This window comes from Anopheles coluzzii, chromosome 3 (genome assembly GCF_943734685.1).
Source record: "Anopheles coluzzii chromosome 3, AcolN3, whole genome shotgun sequence".
Taxonomy (NCBI): Eukaryota; Metazoa; Arthropoda; class Insecta; order Diptera; family Culicidae; genus Anopheles; species Anopheles coluzzii.
In genome coordinates this window covers 13,522,192-13,543,990 of record NC_064671.1, presented here as the reverse complement: position 1 = coordinate 13,543,990, position 21,799 = coordinate 13,522,192, and the positions used below count along the sequence as shown (strand labels likewise).

Sequence of the window (21,799 nt, the reverse complement as noted above, 5' to 3'; positions counted from 1 at the left end):
GCTGGGATCGTGTGGCCAATCTAGAATTCTCTGGCACAAAAGGTGCAAAACCAGTAATCACGTTTGTGTGTGTGTATATGTGAAAGTAGCTTAAGCATATTCTCTCCACGATTTAGAAGACTCGATCACACACCTCATTCCGCTGAAGTGCGTTGAACTCTGCTCTTCACATAATTTCATCTTGGGCGCCATACATGTTGCCAAGCATCATAAACCGTTCCACGTTCTAAGATGGCCTTGATCGTGCTGCTGCTGGAACGATTAGCACCCGGCCAGAGTCATGCGTTTGACTTGAGTCATTCGGTTGGACCAATTTTCAATCATCTTGCTTTTTTCCCCTCTTCGAATGAATCCCTCCGTGCGTTTTGAACGCGATAAAACCGACGGGAAAAAGTATGAATGAAAAGTAAAGCGAAGAAAAAAAGCAATGCTCCCGTGTCAGTGGCTGGCCGGTTTCGTTTTGGAGGGACTTGAGATGCTTACAGAGAAGATTTCACGAACACACACACAGGCGTACGCGGTCTTTCTCGCTGGAGGGAATGCACGAAGAAGTGGAAAAGTGGTTCAAGAGTAAACGTTGATTGGTGCCGTTGATGATGATAATGATGATGATGATGATCACGTCTGACCAAATGATGAGAAGTGCTGCCGGTGCTGGGCTGGCCTGGAAAACCGAAAACGTAAAATTACCCATGAAATGGGCACCACCCTCTCCTCTTGGTGTGTCCGAGTGTTGTGTCCTCCCGCACACCCGCATTTTAGCACCATCGTCCGCTTCTGCTGCAATGTGGGATATGGAAGTAATAGAAGACGAATTTCGGGCGTTGGAGTTTTCCTCTTCCCATCTGGAAGCGTCGGATCTTGCTGTTTGCTTTTTTTATTTGTTTCTCGTGCCTGGTTGTTTCGGTTCGGCATTTGTGGCCGATGTGTATGCGTTTTCCATGTGTTTCGGGTGTGAGGTTTTGTTTTTTTTTCATCTCGATCAATCGTGTTGTGAAAAGACGTGAACTACTAGACGTTGCTATGCTACGAACGGAAAGTGTCGAACCGTGGAGAAAAGATCTTCAAGGTGGAGAAAAGGGCGACTTTCGTGCACCAAGAGCGACGGAAAAATCGATGCCAAATTAACGAAGTGCGATCGTCGGAGGCAAGGTGTAGTGGGGCGGAAAAGTCGACTTTTGGCGCACGCTTCTCAGTAGGACGGATGCGGAGATCGAGGCTGTGCGAAACGAAATGCCACAAACGCGTCACAATACAGGTGAGTTGAGCTTAAAAAGAGATTGTAAAGATCTCTTTGTTGCACCTTTCCATGTTGGCATCATAATCTATACCCAGAGGTTATTTATTGTTAAAAAGGAGGGTGTTTTCCTGAATAAAAATTGTGCAAATCTAAGTTCTTTTGCATTTACCTAATTATCGTAAAAAGAATGTTTACAGTTTGTTTCACCAAGGCCGAAAGTCATTTGCACGAATAGGTAATCAATTTGGCTCTTTACAAGGAACATTACCAGTATTTTCACAAGCGATCACTAACTTAGGACATAGGAGATGTGATGTAATTAATTGAAAAGGAGAATCATTTTGGAGTCTTAAAAAAGTTGCTTTTTGGCCAAAATATGTTCAACAGTAACGTAGTGCAAAATAATGACGCCAGTCTATTTTTGTCCATGTTTCAGCTATGCCTAAACGTGGCATCCTGTCGTACATGATAAGCATTACAGGGTTTTCCAGGAGTTTTCATAGCTGTGGGACACTTTATTGACTCTTTCGTAAGTGAAATGAACTTAATGTAATGGGAATTGGACTCTATAGCACCTTTGTTGAACAAATCCAATAGGAATTTCAAAGAAACCTGTTCAAAAACAGTGCCATAGACTCCAATTTCCATCATATGAAGTTCACTTCCTATAAGTAAGAGTTGAGGAAGTGTCCCACAACTATGAGAACCTTTGCCCTTACCTTACCCTGTATATGGTAATGATAAATAGCAAGCAATAGACATATTGAAGCTCCTCAAAAGGATCATTAATGGACGAAGTCTTTTGCTTCTTCTTCTACTTCTATTTGGCGTGACCGTCCTACGTGGACATGCCGGCACATCTATCTAATATAGGCGTTTGAAACTTATTCAGTACCGAGCAGCAACTGGATAAGTAAAAATTCCTTGCTACGGAGTGACGGTCCTTTCTAGATTCAAACCCATGACGACCATGTTATTGAGTCGTACAGGTTGACGACTGTACTACGGGACGTTCCCATCTTTTGCGCCTTATACGCTTCAATAAAGGCATTTATCTTGAAGAATCTTAAAATTTAATCCAATATGCGACTTTATCTCGAATACCTTAAGTGGTTTAGGAATCAATCATATTAAAACAGTTTGATTGACAATCTAGACACATAGCCGGAGCGATGCGTGTTAAAAGCTGTGTAGAGAACACATGTCTGTAGATACGGGAAATATTATTGATAAGATTACCGCGAAAATATTGCGTTGATTGGAAGTAATTTTAACTACGTTTTTTTACTACATTTCCGGGGAATTCATTTATCACCTTCTAAGTTGATCATTAAAATCGAGCCGTTGTTATTATTGCTGTCAAAATCAGGCTGGCCAGTATGCCTGGAAGGGGACGTAAATACAGAAATGTGCTGGTCGAGGCACTGTGGTTGCCCCGTGTCCACTCAATGGAAAACATTAATTTAATCTTTTGACATTTTTTAGTTGACGGTATCATTTCGGGTGGAACAAATTAATATCCACAAACAGTTGCGAATGCTACGGACGACGATGAAATGCAGCTAATAGAAAGAAAAAAAAACAATTAAACTTTAATGAAACTTTATGATGTTTTGTTTTGTGTTCCCTACTGTTATGCAATTACATTTTACAAGTTCTTCCAATTCTACAAAGCAAACGCCAGCAATGGTTTAAACAATGTTAAGCATTACACTGGTATTGCTCACCCTTCTAGGTTTCTTAATTGGTATGGAAATTAAATTTTTCGCCGTAAAGGACGATTCGTTCAGAGAAATGGTTCCGGTGGAAAGTGCCTTTCGTTTCCGTGCGCGCAATGCACATCAATCAAGAACTTTGTCGGTATTACAATTAAGTGCAGAAGGACAACATAACTGTACAAAAAAAAAATCCACGAATAAAGCCCTTCATTTTCCACAAAAATGAACCATTTGCAGTTTTGGTTTTGATGAGGTACAACAAAAAAAAACAACAAAATTATGAAAAAAAAACTTCACTTCAATTGCTTTTGAGACGGGCTGGGAAAGTTGGTCATGTTGTAGGCTTTAGTAAAACTTCTTTGCCTTCGTCTTTCAACCTTTTTTTTATTTTTGGTTGTTCACCGAGCTGGTCATACACACATTTTGCTTTCCTTTTGCGGTGTGTGGGACATTGGGTGGGTGGGTTTACGGGTGGTGATGGGCGGGCCCCGTTTGTAAACTTTGTCGGCCAACCGTTGCAGACAAGGAAGCCCACGGCGCCCAACTTGAAACAATTCAGGAAGTAAAGTTACAGACAAACACAAACAGACACATACACAACCTCAATATGAAAGGCAGCAACGGATAGGAATACCTGTGCTGCCGATGCTTGGCTGTGTGTGTGTGTGTATTGAGCTGATATTTGTGTGGCGTCCTTGTGGGCGCTTTTCCGGCCAACGATTTACCGGTAACGATTTGCACTTTTCTTGTTTGCATTTGCAATAAGACCTCAGCCACTCGAGCTTTGCTCTGTATCAGAAAACAGCGAGAAACACTCTTTTTTGTGTGTGTGCATTTTTCCTCATACAGCAAGCCTGCAGAGAAGGTACGAAAAATGAGTAACCAAAAACTGCTTTGCAAAGCTGAATCGGTAGGCTTGACTTCCCCATGTGCTCTTGTAGTGGTCATAGTGGTACACACACGGCAAACATGTGTATATATGCCAATAATATTATTACAGTTTTTTGTTGTTCCTTCTGTGTTGCTCGTTGAAAAAGCCGTGTGCATTCCAGCGTGCCGTAAAAATGTTGTTTCCCCCAACGCCAACAGTTTTTGCCACCTTCTTCAAGCAAGTCTTCTACCGGCAGGCTGGTTTATGGAAAGTGAAAATTGACAAGGCAATCGAGCCCCAGCAGCAGTAGTAGTAGTGGCAGTAGCGTCTTGATTGATTATGTTTGTACGCTCGGCCGGGCGTGATTGGTTGCGGATGAGGGAAGTAATAATTATGTTCTCAGGTGAGAATACAACGCTGTCGACATGAATTTTCGGTCCATAAGTACCGGTCTATGGGTGGGTTTTCTATGCGCATGAAAAGAGGTGGATTTCTGTGGGGAAGTTGCAGAAGTATGATTAAAGAAGGGAAAACAAGCTGTGGAGCATAATCACCGTAAAATTTAAAACACTCATTTGCCTACGATGCTCTGCGTTTGTTGAAGCGATGGCATGATTCATCTTCATTGCTACTACAGTGGATGCAACCTCTTCACAAAATTATAATGACCCACGCACCTTTGTACGCTTTGCGATAAATCTTCATTTTATCACAAACATTATAAACCCTTTTCGCACGTTGCTTGTGGTGCTGCTCACCGGTTAGCTTATCACACTGGAGCATGCTCTCTGCCTGATTAAATCTCTGCCTTAAGGTTGGATGTAGGACACGAAGCTTGGGCCTTATCACAGAAACGAGAATTAACATCTTAAAATAATTTTCATCGCAATTTCCATGCCGTTGGAGTTGCACATACAAACCGATCTTAATGTGGTGTGTATGGAGGTTAGATTTAATCCTTACCGGGATAGGTTTTCGGAATTTTCCTTCAGTACGACCTTACCTGTTGCCCCATCCTGCGCCCGTTACGTGTGGTTAGGTTCGATTTGCGGGGGAGATTTAAAGGTCTTTTCTTAGTTGGTGGTGTCGTTTTCTAATTTGCCCTTTTATTTGTGGTATTCGCGGAACGGATGCTCGGCGACCCGTGCGCGTTTACATGCTTCAAAGGAATTCACTCGTCCTTTAGGGGTGGATATTGTGCGTGGCTTCAGAGTATTGGGAAATGATAACTTTTTGGTTAGAGCTTAGCCTTCTACCCCGCAGATGGTGATGTGTAAGGGTTGCTTTATTAAGAATTACTCTGCTGTTCTTGCTCGATTCGATCGGTTTTGGGTCGAAAGAGGCAAACAAAATTGAAGAAAAACACATGACAATCACTTGTTGGTGGTAGTGGAGGAACAAATGATGTTTGAAAATGGTGATTTCGATGCACAGTATTAAATCAAGGAACTGGTTACATTTTTGTGTATGATTGTTTGATACTGATTACAGTACAGCGATAAGTTTGCAGACATCAGTAATGGTGTAGTCAGCATATGCATAGCTCGTCATCATTACATTCCATCCTGTCCTTGGTTCAATGCTCAGATTGCCCTAGTCAACTTAACACACAGTGGTTTTCTAATTATTGCATTCTTATAATTTAGGTTATTGATATCAAAGGTTTAGTCGATGCTGTTGTAATTATTGTGTAAACATCTACAGAGATTAAATGGGTTCTGGATTTTAAATGTACATTATTAAATACCTATTGCTTTCTTTACACAACATCAATTTTAACATAGAATACTGTAGATAAGACCTACTTGGGTCGTTGGGGATAGGTATATGCCAATTCGTGGAAGGACGCGTGTGTGACACGGGTGTAGCAAAATTGGGACCGGAGCCTTTCGTTGTAAGGGCTGTGATTATCCGGTTACACGATTAAACCAACGTAGAAAGCATACTCAATGGTCGTGCGTATGCGTAGGTTCTTTTGTGTGCAAACAAATGAGGTCAATGTTGCTAGGTACTAGAGCTTTACTAGATACATTCTAGATACTAGAGCTGTGTGTGAGTACCTTAAAGTATGGTACCATATCATCTACTGAAATAACTATTCGTAATTTGAAATATTAATAATTTTACTGTGTAGATTTAGACCATTATGTGGCTCGATTAGTTTTAGTCGACATCTAATTGACTCCACTAGGTGCCATAAGGACTGTTTTAGTAATATCGCTTTAATCGAAAATTAAATGATGTTGAAATAAAAAAGAAAATTGAAATGATAAAAAATTATGCAGAAAATGTTAAATTTATCTTTAAAAGCAACACAGAAACAAAAACACTCCAAGCAAGCAGTTGTGTTTTCATCATTGTGTACTGCTCTCCGCTGTTTTTCGTACTCATGCTCATCAACTTAATAAAATAAAAGATCGTTAGCCGCCGCATTCGAACTGTGGCTGCCGCCTGTAGCCAAGGCCGCTTTTCAACAACTTTCTCCATTGCTCCAGTGGACTGCATCATCTTTGCGCCGCTGGTCGTTGTTGAATGGCCTAATTGTGTGCCGCTCGGTGCTTAAATACGCGCTGTTCTGCTGATTTGGCTGCTGCCGCGCCGCGTTTTTGTGAATGCTGCGTTGGCGCCTGGTTTTAGGGTTTTTTATGTTTTGTTTTGTTTTGATGAGCTTCACAGGCCTCATTGCTGTGCAAATGGCATTAAAGTGACGCCTACCAGGCAAGCCGGTTTGCGTTCTTGTTCCGCTTGCGCTTTCCCTCGGGAAAAAAAGTTGTAGCCACTGGTCTGGTATAACACAGCTCATTGAGTTTAAGTTGAGCGAACAAAACGGTTTTTTTGCACACCGAAAAAAGCACGGGAAAAGTGACAGCAAAAAAAGCCGCAACAAACATCAGCAAAGCGAACACGCCACGTCGTCATTATCGTGATAGGCTGTAGTTTTAAACCGCGATAACAGCACACCATGTGCGTACCCCATCGTGAGAACCACACACACATATTTAAAAAATTAACCCTTTTTTGTTAAAAATTTCACAAAAAGGAAAAACTAGTTTGTTGGTAGACTAAAGTATTCCAAAAAAGTGTATCAAACCCTTTTTTGGGGTCATTTGGTTTAATACTAATTAACGACATAAAGTAATTAGCTTGTAATTAATTCATCACTCAACTTTCGACGGAAGGGTTAAGCATGGGGCGTGAAAAAAAAACGGCTGTGCTTTCCCCCCAAACTGACCTCGCTTGCTCGAACTTTCCCAGTTTTTCCATTTTTCCCAACCCCATTGTACGTGACACACAAATGACTCACTTGCGTTTGTTCTGTGTGTTGACAAAAGTACAGAAAAAACAGCAACAACAACAGCAAAACAAAACAAAAACTATCAGAGAGCAAACAAAAAAAAAAAATCATCAAACAAAAAAGTGAAAACACCACCCTCTGCACACACACACGCATCTACTGGAGACGGAACTAGTTCATGTCCGGTTTTCTGTTTTTTTGCTGTTGTTGTTGCTGCTGCTGCTGGTGGAGTGGTATTTTCCGTTCTCCTCCCCCTGTGTGTGTGTGTGTGGATGGAACGTGGTATCATGTGCGCTCAACTGTTCATGTCCGTCCACTGCTAGGTGTGCAATTGAATGAGCCGTGTGCGCGCCACGCGGTAAAACACACTACTGCCGGCAGCCGCACTAATAAGGATGATGCAGAAGCGCGGCGGGATTATGTTCGAACAAAAAAATAAAAAGCAAGCATATCAACAAGCAGCCTCAATAGCCCAACGTGTCATGTTCTCCGGCATTGAGTTTGGGTGGCCAATATGACGAGTGGCAGGGCAGGGTGTGCAAAGCCGGGTTGGTGTGGTGGTATGACGATTTATGGTTTTTATGAGTGTCAGCACCAACGGCTGGAACACTTTTGTGGGGATGTCTTTATTTCGATCGAAGGCGATGGCTGGGTGGGCGAGGGGAGGGAGAGAGTTGGTTTGGGGAAGAGCAGTAAGTAATAAACATGCTCAATTAGGAAGCATTTTTACGCATGCTGGAATTTTCGCAGACAACGCATGCGACGCATACGACAGGTTTGTTTTATTTGGTTGTTTTTTTATTTTGATTTGCTTATGTTTTATTTTTTTTTATTTATTTGCTTGTAATGCTCGGATTACCGCTATTTTTATTCATTTGTTCTTATTTTTTTTGTGTTTTTCTTCATACACGCTTGTATGTACGGCAGTTTTAATTTTGTTTTATTTTGTTTTTCATTATACTTGATTTTTTAATACTTTGTCTCATTTGATTTTAATGTTTAGTTTTTGTCGTTTTTTATCATCTTTGTTTTTTTTTTTAAATTTGTTTAACCTATTTTCTTTTCTCATCTTAGTGAATTGTTATTCTATATTTTGCTTCGATATTCTTCTTCTGATTTTATTTAATAAAATACTCCTTCTTTTGATAAACTTATACAACAAACTCAGAAGTATCTTATACATCATGGAGAAAATATTGTTTTTACTTATCGTGAAATATCCTTTTTTTGTTTTATTTTGTTTTATCTTAGACTTAATCACTCAATAGTCCAAAGCATTACTCTTACCTGACAGTTTGTAATTTAGCATGGAACGGGTTAATGATGCTTACGTTAACTTATAGGGTAATTGGTCAATTGTTGTACATCACCCTGTGCACACTGTGCATAAATTACTGTATTTTAAAATACTTATGAAACATTGGCAACAATTGACAAATTGTGCTGAACGTGTAAGTCTTGCGTTATTCCAGTTTGAAAATATGATATTTTCTAATAGGACTTAATCATATATGGGGTGCGTTTTCAGATCTTTTGACACCCTTGTTATAAAGCTGCATTTTTGATAATCATTAATTATTTCACTATATGAAATGCTGTCTTTCTGAACATTTTAAGATTTAAGAAATATAATACACAATTAAATGCAACGCAATTCAAAGGTCGAATCGTGTGTGTGTCATTTCCTGCTCAAACTGTCAATAATTTCAAAGGAAGTGAAAGGAACATTGTTGTTTTAAGAATGACTCTTCGATTCCGATACGGAACCAACCGTACCTGATGGAGCCTTTCGCTATAAATGCCTTTCGCTATAAATAGTGAGCTAAAAAAAAATAGCTAAATGAAACCGTCCGAGATTTGCTTCCATTCCATAGCCGCAACATTTCTGGTGAAACCATAAACCTCGGCACACCGTTCGGTTGTTCATCTTCGTTCGCCTTTTCGCTGTCCACACTAATCTCGAGCACTTGCTGTTTCTACTTGTTTTGTTTTTTTTTTGTGTTGCTCTCTATCTCCAGCGGCAAAAATCTCACCACTCCTCACCGATGCCGGAGGATGCGGGGAGGATTAACTAGGCGTGCTTGGGTGGCAAAAGCGAGACAAAGTGAACCTAATCCACGTTTCCCGGTGTGTGTGTGTGTGTGTGTGTGTGTGTGTGTGTGTGTGTGTGTGTGTATGTGTGTGTGTGTATGTGTTGCGCTGCTGCCGGCCCCATCCTGTACTTTACTCCGGTTCCGGTTCCGATGATCCTGTTGCGGTGAAGCACACTGATAAACTAATTGGATTAGTTTCTGACAGACCGGTGGCCGGGTTTGAGCGGCCGTGATTCTGATCCCCCGGGCTCAGCCTTTACTGTTATAACCGCTACAAATGCTTCGTGTGCGTGGGAGTGTACGTGTGTGTGTGTGTGTGTGTGCTGGTCATAAGCATCATCGAGGCGCTTTAGTGTCCTTTAGGTTTTTATGATTTTTTTTGGTTTGCTGTTTCGGTCTCATTTCGAGGAAGGATAGATTTACCCCACAACCAGTGGATATGGATGGAACACACATACACATTTGAAAAGAGCACCCATTTTTGATTTCAGCTCTTTCAACCGCGTGTGTGTGTTTGGTTTGCTAATCGTTTTGAGCTGTATGATGGTTGGCAAAAGTTGATTTTACGCTTTCGTTATAGTCGCTTCCTTGGCAAAGCTTTTGTTACTGTCGCCCATTAGTTCGCCCGCTATGGGGAGCAAGGGGGGTGTATTTATTTTTCAACTCACAGCTTTGGAGCTATCGTTTTAGTCCCTGCCCAGCTGTTGAATTAACAAACCAACTCTCACACACACACAGACAACTTCACATAGAACGGGGATTGAATTTAAGTGTGCGGGATTTAGGATTTTTTCTCCTCTGTAGTGTGCCTTTTGCCTTTTCCTTCTGGTCACATTCCTTCCCCACCCGTGCCCTCGCGCCCGTCGTTGGGTGTAAACATGGGAATTGAAAGTTGGGTTAATTTTCCCCATCATTAACATCTTTCTCACCGCCACCACCAGTGTGCCGTTGTGTGTGGAGTTTGGCAAGTGCAATGAAATTCGGGAAAAGAATTTTCGTTGGCGTTTGGCGTTGTTTCTGCGTGTTGCTGTTTTTGGCACGAACCAGTGTCACGCCGTTTCCGGCCGCTGCTACGTGTCCGGCGTGTTAGAATGTGCGGAAGCGTATCATCGTAACAAATTAGGACGAAACGTGTCCGACCGTGTTGGAAAGACAGCGGGCTGTGGCAGGCTAAGTAAAAGGACGCAGTAAAAGGACGCACGCAGTGGGAGATAGTAAAAAATTTCAACGATAAACATCAGCGCCATTATCGGGTGACGTTGAAAAGGCGAACAGCACCACCGAGCATTATGCTGCGATCTGCGAGAGCTGCGAAAAACAGGGGAACGGGGAATGTGGAGCGTCACGGTTGTTGTAAGCCGTTTTTTAAGGGTTAATCGTGAGCAAAGTGATTTCAATGCTATCGTCTGACCGTTTTATTTACCCGGAAGTTGGTACTGCGTAAATTAGATTGCAGTGAAGAAGGTGGGACGAACGGTGGGAGTTCATTACAGACTGATGATGGTGTTTTGGCGCATTAATTTTATGTTGTTGGGCAGCTGGTTGGTAAAAACCAAAGAAAGATTAATCCATGTTTTAATTCAAAGTTTGTTGCGTTTAGATCCTGTAATATATTAATGCATTTTATTCAAATAACACGTTTAAAAAAGGAAATTTTGGCGCTTGTTTTGCATGTTTAGTCTCAATGATGTTAGAAAGAAACCCAAAAAACCACAATAAACGCAAATCATAAACATGTCTTCGGCGTCTGTGTGTGTTTTTGATGTTCCCCCTTTAGGTTTAGGTCACACTTTGCGTGTGAAGTTAATGCAACAGCTGAAGGAAACTCTTGCCTAACACGCGCGGATGCTAGAACATCGAAGCGCTCGCTCCACGAGTCGCCCCCAGAACATGAATGAGGTGACAAAGAAAGTTTTATGCACGATGCTACCGTTTAATGCAGCTTCCTTTTGCCCGTTCTTCTTACAAAACAGAGTTCCAGTCTACGGCTCTACACTGCTGTTTGACGTTTTGTCATTCGCCTCACGCCATATAACGCGGGCCCGGGCCGGCTGTCGCCAGATCATCAAATTCTTGGCGACATCGGTTCTGAAAGTTGTACTACTTTTTTGTTGTTCCGTGTTTGATCTTTTTCTCGCTCTTTCTCTCCCTCTCTCTCTGACGTCTTTTCCATGCACGGTCTGCCTTTCATTACGCCGATGGTTGGCGGCCCATCCTTTTGAAGCGTGTAGGGTGAAGAAGACCTTCGCCGTTGGATTTGGTTCGGTTTTGTGAATCAATAAGGTTCGTCGGCAGAGAGTCGTCGCTGCTGCAGCCCCGGAGTTTTGCTCTCTGTGTTTAGTAAAGGTCGACTCGGGCGCACCGTGAGGACGGAATGTTTTGGAGCGTAAATAGCGCAGTCTATTGAATGGATTACAAAATGTGATTTGAATCGCATGCAGTTGGCAAGTGTTGAATGGGCCTGCAAAGCGTATCTTTGATCAGTGTAACTTCAGAAATGCCAAAAGTAAAGTTTAGATCCCTTTGAGCGTTTCTCATGTCTTTTTGATGTATCTGTTTTTATCAATGGTCATTGCTTTCACTGCCCCAATTAAAGATTTTTGAAGAAACTAAATTTTAGAATATGTATAACTGTATCGTTTATGATATATAAACTGGAAGGAAAATAGTTTGAATATCTCCAACTTTGGAACCTCGCTTTAATTTATTGTAATTGTACTCACTAAATTGTGTGAACTTATTTTTTGCAGCTCCTGTGGAAAGGTTTGAGTAGTTCGTAGCACCCGTAGCGACCATTGTGCGATATTCTAGCAGTTGCATACCGACGCCGCCCGCCTCTCATACAAGGTGCGTCTGGAGGAGGGCAATATTGCTGACATGCTGCAAAAGCGACCTTTACTCTTCGGCATTCCTTTTTTTTTGTTGGTATTAGTTTGTATTTTTCCGTTACACTCCCATACTACCGACAGTGGAGCTGGGTGGGAGAGAGGTCGGGATTGGACTGCCAAAGTGATACACCGAAGTCTATTGGGTTTGGTACCGTCGGTTGGTTGTGGTGTGCTAGCAGAGCGGCCGCCGGTGGAGCAGTATGCTGCACAAGGGGCGGAATGTAATCGTATGCAGAGACTGTGTATCGTACCGTCAGAGTGCCAATGTGTACACATCGACTCACAAACGGTGCGGACCGGTTAGAGTAAATGAGAAAATTGTCGCTGCCATTTAACCGTCCCGGCGGCGGCATACCGAACCGATTCGGAACGAGTGCGCGCCACAGACACACACACACCCGGGGCTGTTGACGTGTTGATCGTGTCAGAATGGCGACGATTCCAGGGTTTTATGTTGTGCTGCACGTTGATATGTGCACACCACTACGCACTTGTGGCTCCGTGTGCGCTGGAATCATTGACGATCGGCGGGGATTATGGTATACTGACGGCTTTGCATAGAAAGATGCTTGCGAAGAGAGATTTTTTGTTCTGTCAAATCAAAGCTTGACAGTTTGAAACAACCCCAGCTTGCTCTGTTGTTACCAGTGTAGTGCTGTGCTGCTGTGTGTAGTTGACAGTTTCCATGAATATTCCAATTTTCAAATGATAAAGCTTATTTAATTTTCGAAAATTGTGCACATGGTCAATCGTTTTGTTTAATTTACTTCTCTTAGCGTTTTAAAATATTTGAACTCAGTTGTTTTTATTAGGTATTTTATTGATGTATGTATTTATTCTATTCCAATCTCAATTTGAGCCTAGAATAAGAACTCCAATGTGATATTTCACGTCCAAATCAAGTCACAAAACTCATCAACACAACTTCGATCTCTAAAACAGTCGATGTTATATCTATCTTGCAAATTTTATGATAGCTTATTGCCCTCCTCCGTTCCTGCAAGCTTCAGCAAAGTATTCAATTTGCAGTCAACCATTTTCGTGCCATTGGTCGTGTTCCTTTCTCGAGTTGCATTTGAAATCACATCAAATTACAAATCACTTCATTCTATTGACATTTTCTTACTGCGAAGCGGCACGAACTCTCTCCGCTCACAGTGTCGTTCGGTTTAATGAGATGGTTTATACTCGTGTTTCAATTTTATTTGAATTGTTGCCAGCAGCACCGGGGAGACCAGCTGCTGCTACTACACCACGGAGTTGCGGCCGAAAGGACACGAAATACAATGCCGCGAAGGAGGAAAACCCTCTGAAACGCTTACCGAACGGCCTCGCTGGAAAAGGATGGAACAGTTCTTGTCCTTTCTTTTCCTTTCTTGTTGGGGCTCTATTGTTCCCCACGTGTACAGTGGCGAGCAGCAAAGGAGGAAAGAAGGCTCGTTTTTGTCGATTTATTTTCGCTCCATTTGAAAACTGAACCCATTGCGATGGCATTTTGCTATTTTTATTCCCAGCTTCAACGTTCCAACGCGCGATCAACTCGGTGCGCTATTTTTGGTGTGGCTTTTTTACATTTTAATAAATTGGGGGGGGGGGGGGGGGGTGGGTGGTAACTGCTTTTCCAAATGATAATTTCCTTTCTTTCCGCAAGCGGCAAGGGCAAGTGGGAACGGCGGGGGTCCAATGAAAATGGTTGCAACTAATTTTATTTCATTAGTAAGTACCCGATGTTCATTCAATAAGGTGTTGTGTGACGACAGTGGGCCATTCCAATAGGACGGGTGAATGAATGGGAATATTTAAGACCTTCTCTTGTGAAGCTTTTAGGCTGTGTAAAATAACAAAAATAGTTACTTAACATGTACCAAGTTATCCTAAAAGGCACCACGCCTCATTACAAAATGGTTGGTCGAAGTACGCCACTCACTACGCTCACCCGAACGGCCGGGCCTGCCTTTCTAAACCGGAACAAAACCGGAACAATATGGGTGTGCCCCTCCGTCCCGTACAGTAAGGGGTTGATTTTAGGTTTAAGGGATCTGGTATTTTTCCTTCATTGATTCGCTGCTGTAGGCCGTCGGGCGATATGGCGATTGTAATGCTATTTTTATATTCTACTTCTATTTTTTCTTTCCCAAGTAGTAGGTTCCGGTTCGTGCAGTTCCGGTTTCCTTCCCATTTGGTAAATCGGTGGAGGGGCAGGGGCTTTTAGAGAGGAGGGAGGTAAAACGCAGTTGAAACTCAGTCTGGGCGTTTTTTTTTTGTTTTCGTTGGTTCAACCTCAACAGCCAACCGCCAACTATGCGTCAAGGAAAGTGGAAACCGGAAACCGGAACGCAACCGGATGCCGGCGCCTTCGGCAACGTTCCGCGATGGCCGGTTGGTGTGAGGACGGTATGCGTTAGAGAGGGGAAGGCTAACACTTTCATGAACATTCCATCTTTTTTTTTATTTCATTGTAGGGTAATGATGCGCATGAAGAAGTGAAGTAAAACAAGAATTGCTCCAAAGTGTGTTCGCTAGTGGCAATACTTGCCTGCGTTAGTAAGCGGAATGGAAGTTTAGCTAAAATAATGATGAACTGTTTATCGACAGCGTGGTTTGTTTCTGGGTCTTAGAAGACGTTGCCAAATGTATTTCGCTGTATTCGATTGATAGAGTGCCAAAAAAGCGAAAACAAAAATAATGGAAAAAAACTGTGGTATTGGTCCCGCGTTTTCGCGTTTTTTTTAAAGCTTGAATTGACTGGAAACAATGATTACTATTCATTAGGTTTAAGTTGTTTACAGCCGCTTGACGTCACTGTTACAAATATTCAAAACAGTTCGCTACGCAATGAGTGACAGTAATCGCAAAATGATATTTATATTGCTATTTTTTGTTATTCAACTTTTCAATCTAATTCAACTTTTCAGACTGCTGACAGCAGTCGTTCATAATTTAAGGTCTATCAAAACGGAATAAAATTCACATTGTTTTCTCCATACTACAAGAGGTACAATATTCTCTTTCCAATACAATAATTCGCTTTTAAAGCATGCCGCATTTCACCGGCTCGTTAGATCGCCGATGACGCCGTGCGCTGTCAATTTACTTCACTTTCCGTGTACAGTCATTGACTTTTCACCAGCGCGCCCAGCTGTCCATCAATCGGTGCGCCCCAACGCTGTGCCATTTCACCCGTTTTCCTGGCCCAGATGGGTTTCGTGCGCGTGTGGTGTGGCGTACACATACGAGCTTCACATGCGTGCGCAATTTTAGTGCGCACCGATAGCCCGCGTGGCGCACCAATCATGTCAATGGCGTCTAGTCTAGTCGTTCGCGGACCGCCCTAGTCGGCGGTGTTTATTTTGTGAGTGCTAATGAACCACCTAAACGCTTTCTATACACACACCTGAACGTGGCGTTAGCGAACGGTTGGTTGGTTGGTTAGTTCGTTCTGGCTGTGTCGATATCGAACGAAGGTTGGTATTGAACGCATAAAGTTAAATATATTTTGGGCTGAAATCAAAACTGTTGTATGCTGTAGGTGATCTGTTTTGAAGTTTAAACTAAATTTAAAACAATTTATTATGTTTCCTATATGTTTAGCTTTAAATTAAATTTTACAATTTTAGTGTCGTGTCGTATAACGTGTGAACTACGCAATGCACTGTACATCTGATGCCGATCCCGCTCCCTTTTACTATCTGCCAGCCGGTTACGAATGCCGGCACACCTTCACCAACACTGTGGCCGGCCCTGTCGGTAAGCTTTAGCAGCAGCAGTAGTAGTTGTAGTAGTGTGCTGTAAACGATTGTCTGACGTGTGCCGTTTGACGTGTCTTGCCGGCTGGGTCGCAAACGCTTTTCGAACCATGCTGCTCCGCACACACGTGCTTTAGCCTACGTTGCGTTTGGTTGCGAGTCGGCATGTGAGAGCGCTGCATGGAGTCGCTCAACTCTTTTGCAGCTGTAATGAATCTTTATGCATGTGTGTGTGTGCCCTGTTGTGCGGTGGCTGTTAGTAGCATAACAAACGATAATCCGATGCCAAGAAAGTCGCGTAAAAGAGTCAGTATCGTTTTTTATACATTTTTTCAAAAGCACCACCCTGTTTAGTTGAATGTTTGTACACATGCTAAACCACCCGCAACAACAATCGCGGTCGTTCAGTGGGGGGGTAATGGTATGGAATTGAATCGGTCGCTGTAAGATCCGTTCTATAGCTCGCGCAGCCAAGGCTGGCACAAGTCCTCAGTACCTTCAATGGAGGGACCATTTTCTTTTATTGCAAGTCCTCTGAACCTCAACCTCCCCACTGCTATCACGTGGCGTACGTTGTGCAGTATTAGAAAACATATGGTATGGCCGGCTCAGGGCCCGTTGTCCTCTGCTCCCTGGGGCTGGGGCGTCCGGCAGCAAGCAAACCGGCTTTTTCGACGATGTGGCATACATACACCGCGAGGGTTACCTTTTGCGGCCGGGTTTGACGTGGAAGTCGAACGCGAGCACAACGTACGAAACCTGTTTGGAAAGTGTGCCCCCACCCCCCCCCATTCCGAAATCGAACATGCGCCGCGGCACAGACACACACACACACACACGCGTGCGTGTGCAAACTGGCTGACTAACTTTATTTATTTTTGCAAGCTTTCTTTCGCTAAAGTGATCTCTCGCCGCCGTGCCGTTTTGTTGCACTGTTTAGACACAAGGGTGCCGAGGGTGCTTGTGTGTGCGAGTATTGTTTATCGTTCCATTTTCAGGCCGAAGTTGCTGATTTTGTTCTAGCTCGTGGCGGCAGCGTATTCAAATGGCTTGACAGCACGGGCAAAAAACAACGAGCCAGCCAGCCAGCTCGGCCTCCTGGCCGGTGACTGATAAGGGCAAACGGGGTTTAAACGTAGCGGAAGAAATTTTATGTCTCGCGCACAATGCGTGTGCATGTTTATCTTTCGGTATGGGTTCGGGCACACTGTATCAGCAGCAAAAGTACACGCGCGCATACTCATGCTTACGGTCGATTGACTTATGCGTTCCGGTGTGTGTCGCGGTACACCATTTGTCTTTGTTTGAGGAAAACGTTTCGTTTAATTTTCCCTTTCATAGTTCTGCTTAAAAGCTTGCTCTAGTGTTAAGGGGCTGATAGAAGCTCAACAGCATATTCAGCACAACGCTTGCCCAATCCGTGACTGCACTGTAGAAACTGTTCCACTATATAATCCACCCAATCTCATCGGCCTGCAGGCTAAAGCACATAAATCGTTGCGGCCAACGGATTCGCAATCCCCGTTCCGTTCCGGGCGAGTGAGCACGGGTGGCGATGATTAGGAAAGATTTGAACCTTATCATCAATTCTTAATCTTGCACCATCCAGAAGTGATCGATAGTCATGCATTGTGCTAATGATAATCTACGATTCACGTAGTGTAGAGCGCACACATACACACCCATATGCCGATGCTTCAGTCATTCGCAACACGCACCAAGAAAGGGAGATGGATTGGGCGGTGTAGCATTGTGAAATTTGCTTTGCCTCATCGGCAGTGACCACGCCGGTACTGGCTGAAGGAGGCTCATTTATCCTATGGATGCGCAATATGAGTGATCGTTTAGGGTCGTGTTTATTGTGGTATATTTTTTGTCGAACGTTATTCGGGTATTGAAATGAATTCGGATGAAATGGTTAGTAACTAATTGAATATATTTGAGGGAAGGAAATATATTTAGAGCTTATTCCCACTTCTGATTGTAAGTTTGGTCCCATTTTGATATGACTATGGCGACATCTACCGGAATCGTGCGGAACTGATGTGACAACAATAGATTCTTCTTCTTCTTTAGATGATGGGATATATTCTCCTATACCTTTCGTCACACGGAGGTACTATCAGAGGTTTGATTATCTGTTTGTAGGAGAAGGATTCAATGTCCATTCTCCTTTTTCGTGGATTAAGTTTTCGCATAGGGTTACACCTTGTAGACTAAGGACCAAGATTGTTTATGCATGTGTAATTACTGACGTTGGTCCGTAAACATTGTTTCCTACAAAAGCTTTTTTGTAAAGATTGATTGACCTTATAGATCCTGAGCGATCGGTTGATCCTTTGTCGATTTTCCAGAATGTCCAGTAAATTAACGATAATAAAAGATTATTTATCTTCTTTTTAAGAATATAGACTCATTTCCAAATTATTTTTCAAATGATTGCGAGTTGGGTTTAACTTTTCATTCAGATTGTCGTTTCTTTCCATTAGAGCAGTATGGACCACGGTTATTATTCTTCAATTCAATTCAATGCAATCAAGTATCAATTCTTATTGTGCTTGCGGGTGAACAAATCTCAGATACCTGTGTCTATTTCTATCATACGATCCAGAAGTAGGCTAGTTATTAGCTTTTTCGTAAATTGTTTCACAAAAAGCATTATGGAATAACTTTAATTAATTAATTTTTACCCTTTTCCAAGCAAACAACGATACGATTGATTTTCAAGTTACACTTAAGCAGTATTCGCATATATAGAGAGTTTATTTCTTATAAATGTAATAATCAAAATTTCAACCGCGTCATCGAAGGGTTACTTTCTGCTTCACGGAAGATCGGTGGTTTACTGCTGCTCGACGGATAAGAAAATGTCCATTCTGCACGTCCCCATTCCCCATCGCAATGGGGCGCGTGGTGGCACTAGTAGTGCAACTGGTTATAAATTTTCCGCTCGCTGTGTTGTCAGTCTGTGCCGGCGATGATATGATGCCATCGGACGCTATGAAATTACGATGCTCTCTCTACCCTCGCACGATGACCCGGGCGAAAAGTGAATCTAGTTTTCCGATGCGAAACAGGAGCGCTGGGCTTCGCGACGCTGGGGATGGTAGGGTTGGGCTCGTTTGTACTGATTTAATGTCGTATGGAGCGGATGGGCTGCGAAGTGTGCGTGTCTACGATTCATTTCATCCTCGGGGAACACTTCCCATCCTTCCTCGCTTCCAAAATCTGTCGAAGACAGTTTGTGTTTGTTAAGGCGTAGGCGTTAAATGCGTAGAGATGGTTCACAGTTTCGGCTCATGTTCGCCACTTAGGCAGAGGCCCGGGTTTTACGCGCGCAAATGGCAGCATGCGCGCAATCGTCAGAGCCGGAGCGTCATAAATCGCGCAAAAATGATGCTCGTCATTGATGCGATACGTGTGCGGCCGTGTCCGGTGGGCTTTAGGAGGCACTCTGACATTTATTTGCGGGATTTATAGTTTGCGGGCCACTAGCGGTGGAACGGTTGCGATTTTGGAGCTTTCGGTAGGGGAAGAGGGTATGAGAGTTTTCCGTTCGCACGATTTATGGGCGCGCAAATGCCTGCGGGATTTGAAGTTCAGATGGTGAGCAGCACGTTAAGTCTCCAATTATTTCGGTTTTATTTTGCAGCACAATTGGATTCGTTGTGATATAGTGATAACAGTGCGCTAAAGAGCAGAAAGAAATGGGAGAGTTTCGATTTGAGATGCCTTTCTAAATATAGCCTTCTGTATAGCTTCATATGTCACTTCCGTTTTGGCTGTGTAGTGTATTTTTTCTTGGAATATCATATGAACTCTTACGCTATTGGTACACTCTTATACACCCAAAATTGATAGTTTTATTGTTACTTATCGATGGATAAAGGAACTTTTTTGCTGTGCGTTGATTGAATAAGAAAATTCCAGGTAACAAAATGAAAATCGTATCGATTTACATATGGATGGTGTGCCGGGTAAAAAAGGAAAGGTCGCCTCGTTGCCGTTGCTACGATAAATGTTCCAGAAAATGGGATCTCTTCCTATGCTTGCTTTGTTCAGTTTTTTTTGGGAAGGATCCTTCAGCCCTGTTTGGTGGCCCCGTGACCTGCTTGATATGCGACAACAGTCAAAAAATGGTCCCATTTTTATCGCTGCTATGTTTGTTTTCTATAATCCTTGGCCAACATAATAAAAACATATGAAAAAGGAACGTGTGGAAGGAGAACCCACTTCTGCAAGGTTCGGGCCCCGTAGAATATTGAAAAGAAATGGTTGGGATAGGGGGTTAGCATAGCAAAAATAATACGGTATGTCAGGAATGTTGGACGTAACCGTTAGTGTGTATGTTGTTTTTCGGTACATAGTTTCTTTTTGCAATATATTTTTTTTTGGTTATAGTTTTTTTGTCGCATTGTGATCGAATGTTTCCTAAATTGAAAAATCGGTTTTGTTGTGCTGGTAAATTTTGCGCCACGCACAGGTAGTCGATATGTGTAGAAACAACGTCCATGCACGGTGTTTTCAGCTCTTAGAGGAAGTGGAAAAAGTAATACAAATTATGGAAAATGAAGTAGAAGGAAAGTATAAAAACGGCACATTTCACACGTTTATTTCACATTTCACATCAAATCGCGCTTGATCTTAGTTTTTTTTTTCGACCGGCGTGTGAATTGTTATGAAGCATTAAGGTCAACGTTATTCAATGTTTCCTGAAAATGTGTGAAATGACCTGGAAGGAAAAATGAAACTAAAATTTTACAGGCGAAGTAAGCAGCTGTGAATTGAATTGTATAATTTATTCTTTTTGAATGTGGAACTAGTTTTTTGGAAAAACAACATTTTGATTGTGGTATTTTAAATTTCAATCACTAACTTTATTTTTTTTAAAGTAGTAGACTTTTACGATATCATGGTTCTTTATTGTGCTCTTTAAACCCCGTATTGCCAGTGTCGAACCAAATACGTTACCTTTTTCTGATCGAAACCATTCGATGGAAACACTTACAATGTTGACAACGTAAAAAGTTGTTTAAAGTTGACAGTAGACCATCGCTGAAGTGATTTGGAGGAGTCGAGAAGAAAGTAAGAAATAAATACTGCTTTCTTGAAATAATAGGACTTTGCACGTTCCCCGTTTTCCTTTCGCCTCGCTTGGATGACGCACCATCTGCTACACGGTATAATTATTCACCGCATGTGTGTACGCTGTAATTAATTTACGTTCATTTGCTTATATGGAGCGACACTGTTTATTGGGCGACACGGAGCATTCTATCGTATTTTGCCGTAATTAAGCCTCCGTGATGCGGGCCATGCGACTTAAGGCTCGGTTCTTAATCGTGCGAAGTAAAGCTAGGAAGAAAAAAAAACTGAGGAGCATTAGTGATGCTAGTCAGGCCCGACCTGACGACTGAGGGTATGTACGAGAAAAATTGTGAATTATGCGGTATTCCAATGATGCCAGTTGGCAAAGTAAAAATATGCAAAGAAGAAAATGAAAGTGAAACCCCAACTTCTTCCACCATTTCCCGGCGAGTAGTTCCTCACAATTGGGTGACCTGCGAGCGAACAAAAAAAAATCGAACTGTCGCACAAAAAGAATCCCGCAAAGGCCGCGCCACGCCACGGTAATGGAATGAAGATTTTTCAAATATGAACATTCCTTACACGATTCCCTTCAGTAGCTTTTCATCAGTTTCTTTGTGTCGAAAGAAAAGGCATTTTGTGTGCAGAGCAGGAGGAACGGTTTTTTTTTGCACAATGTTCGTATGAATTGAATTGGAAAAATGAGATGGAGTTCATTCCACCCGGCAGAGAATGATGTAGCCGATAGTTCACATTTGGAATTCCGCACAGGAAACGCATTGACCGATATTCGTTGGAAAGAATGTATGCAGGAGTCCTTTTGTGGATGGCAGCTAAGCTTCATTTTTAATGCCGTTTAT

General features: G+C 42.5%; 1 protein-coding gene across 3 annotated transcripts in view; it reads left to right on the top strand.

Annotated features, from left to right (window-relative positions):
- LOC120954714 (polypeptide N-acetylgalactosaminyltransferase 5) overlaps window positions 1-21,799 on the top strand; it is a 79,287-nt gene that overhangs the window by 843 nt on the left and 56,645 nt on the right. The window lies entirely within an intron of this gene.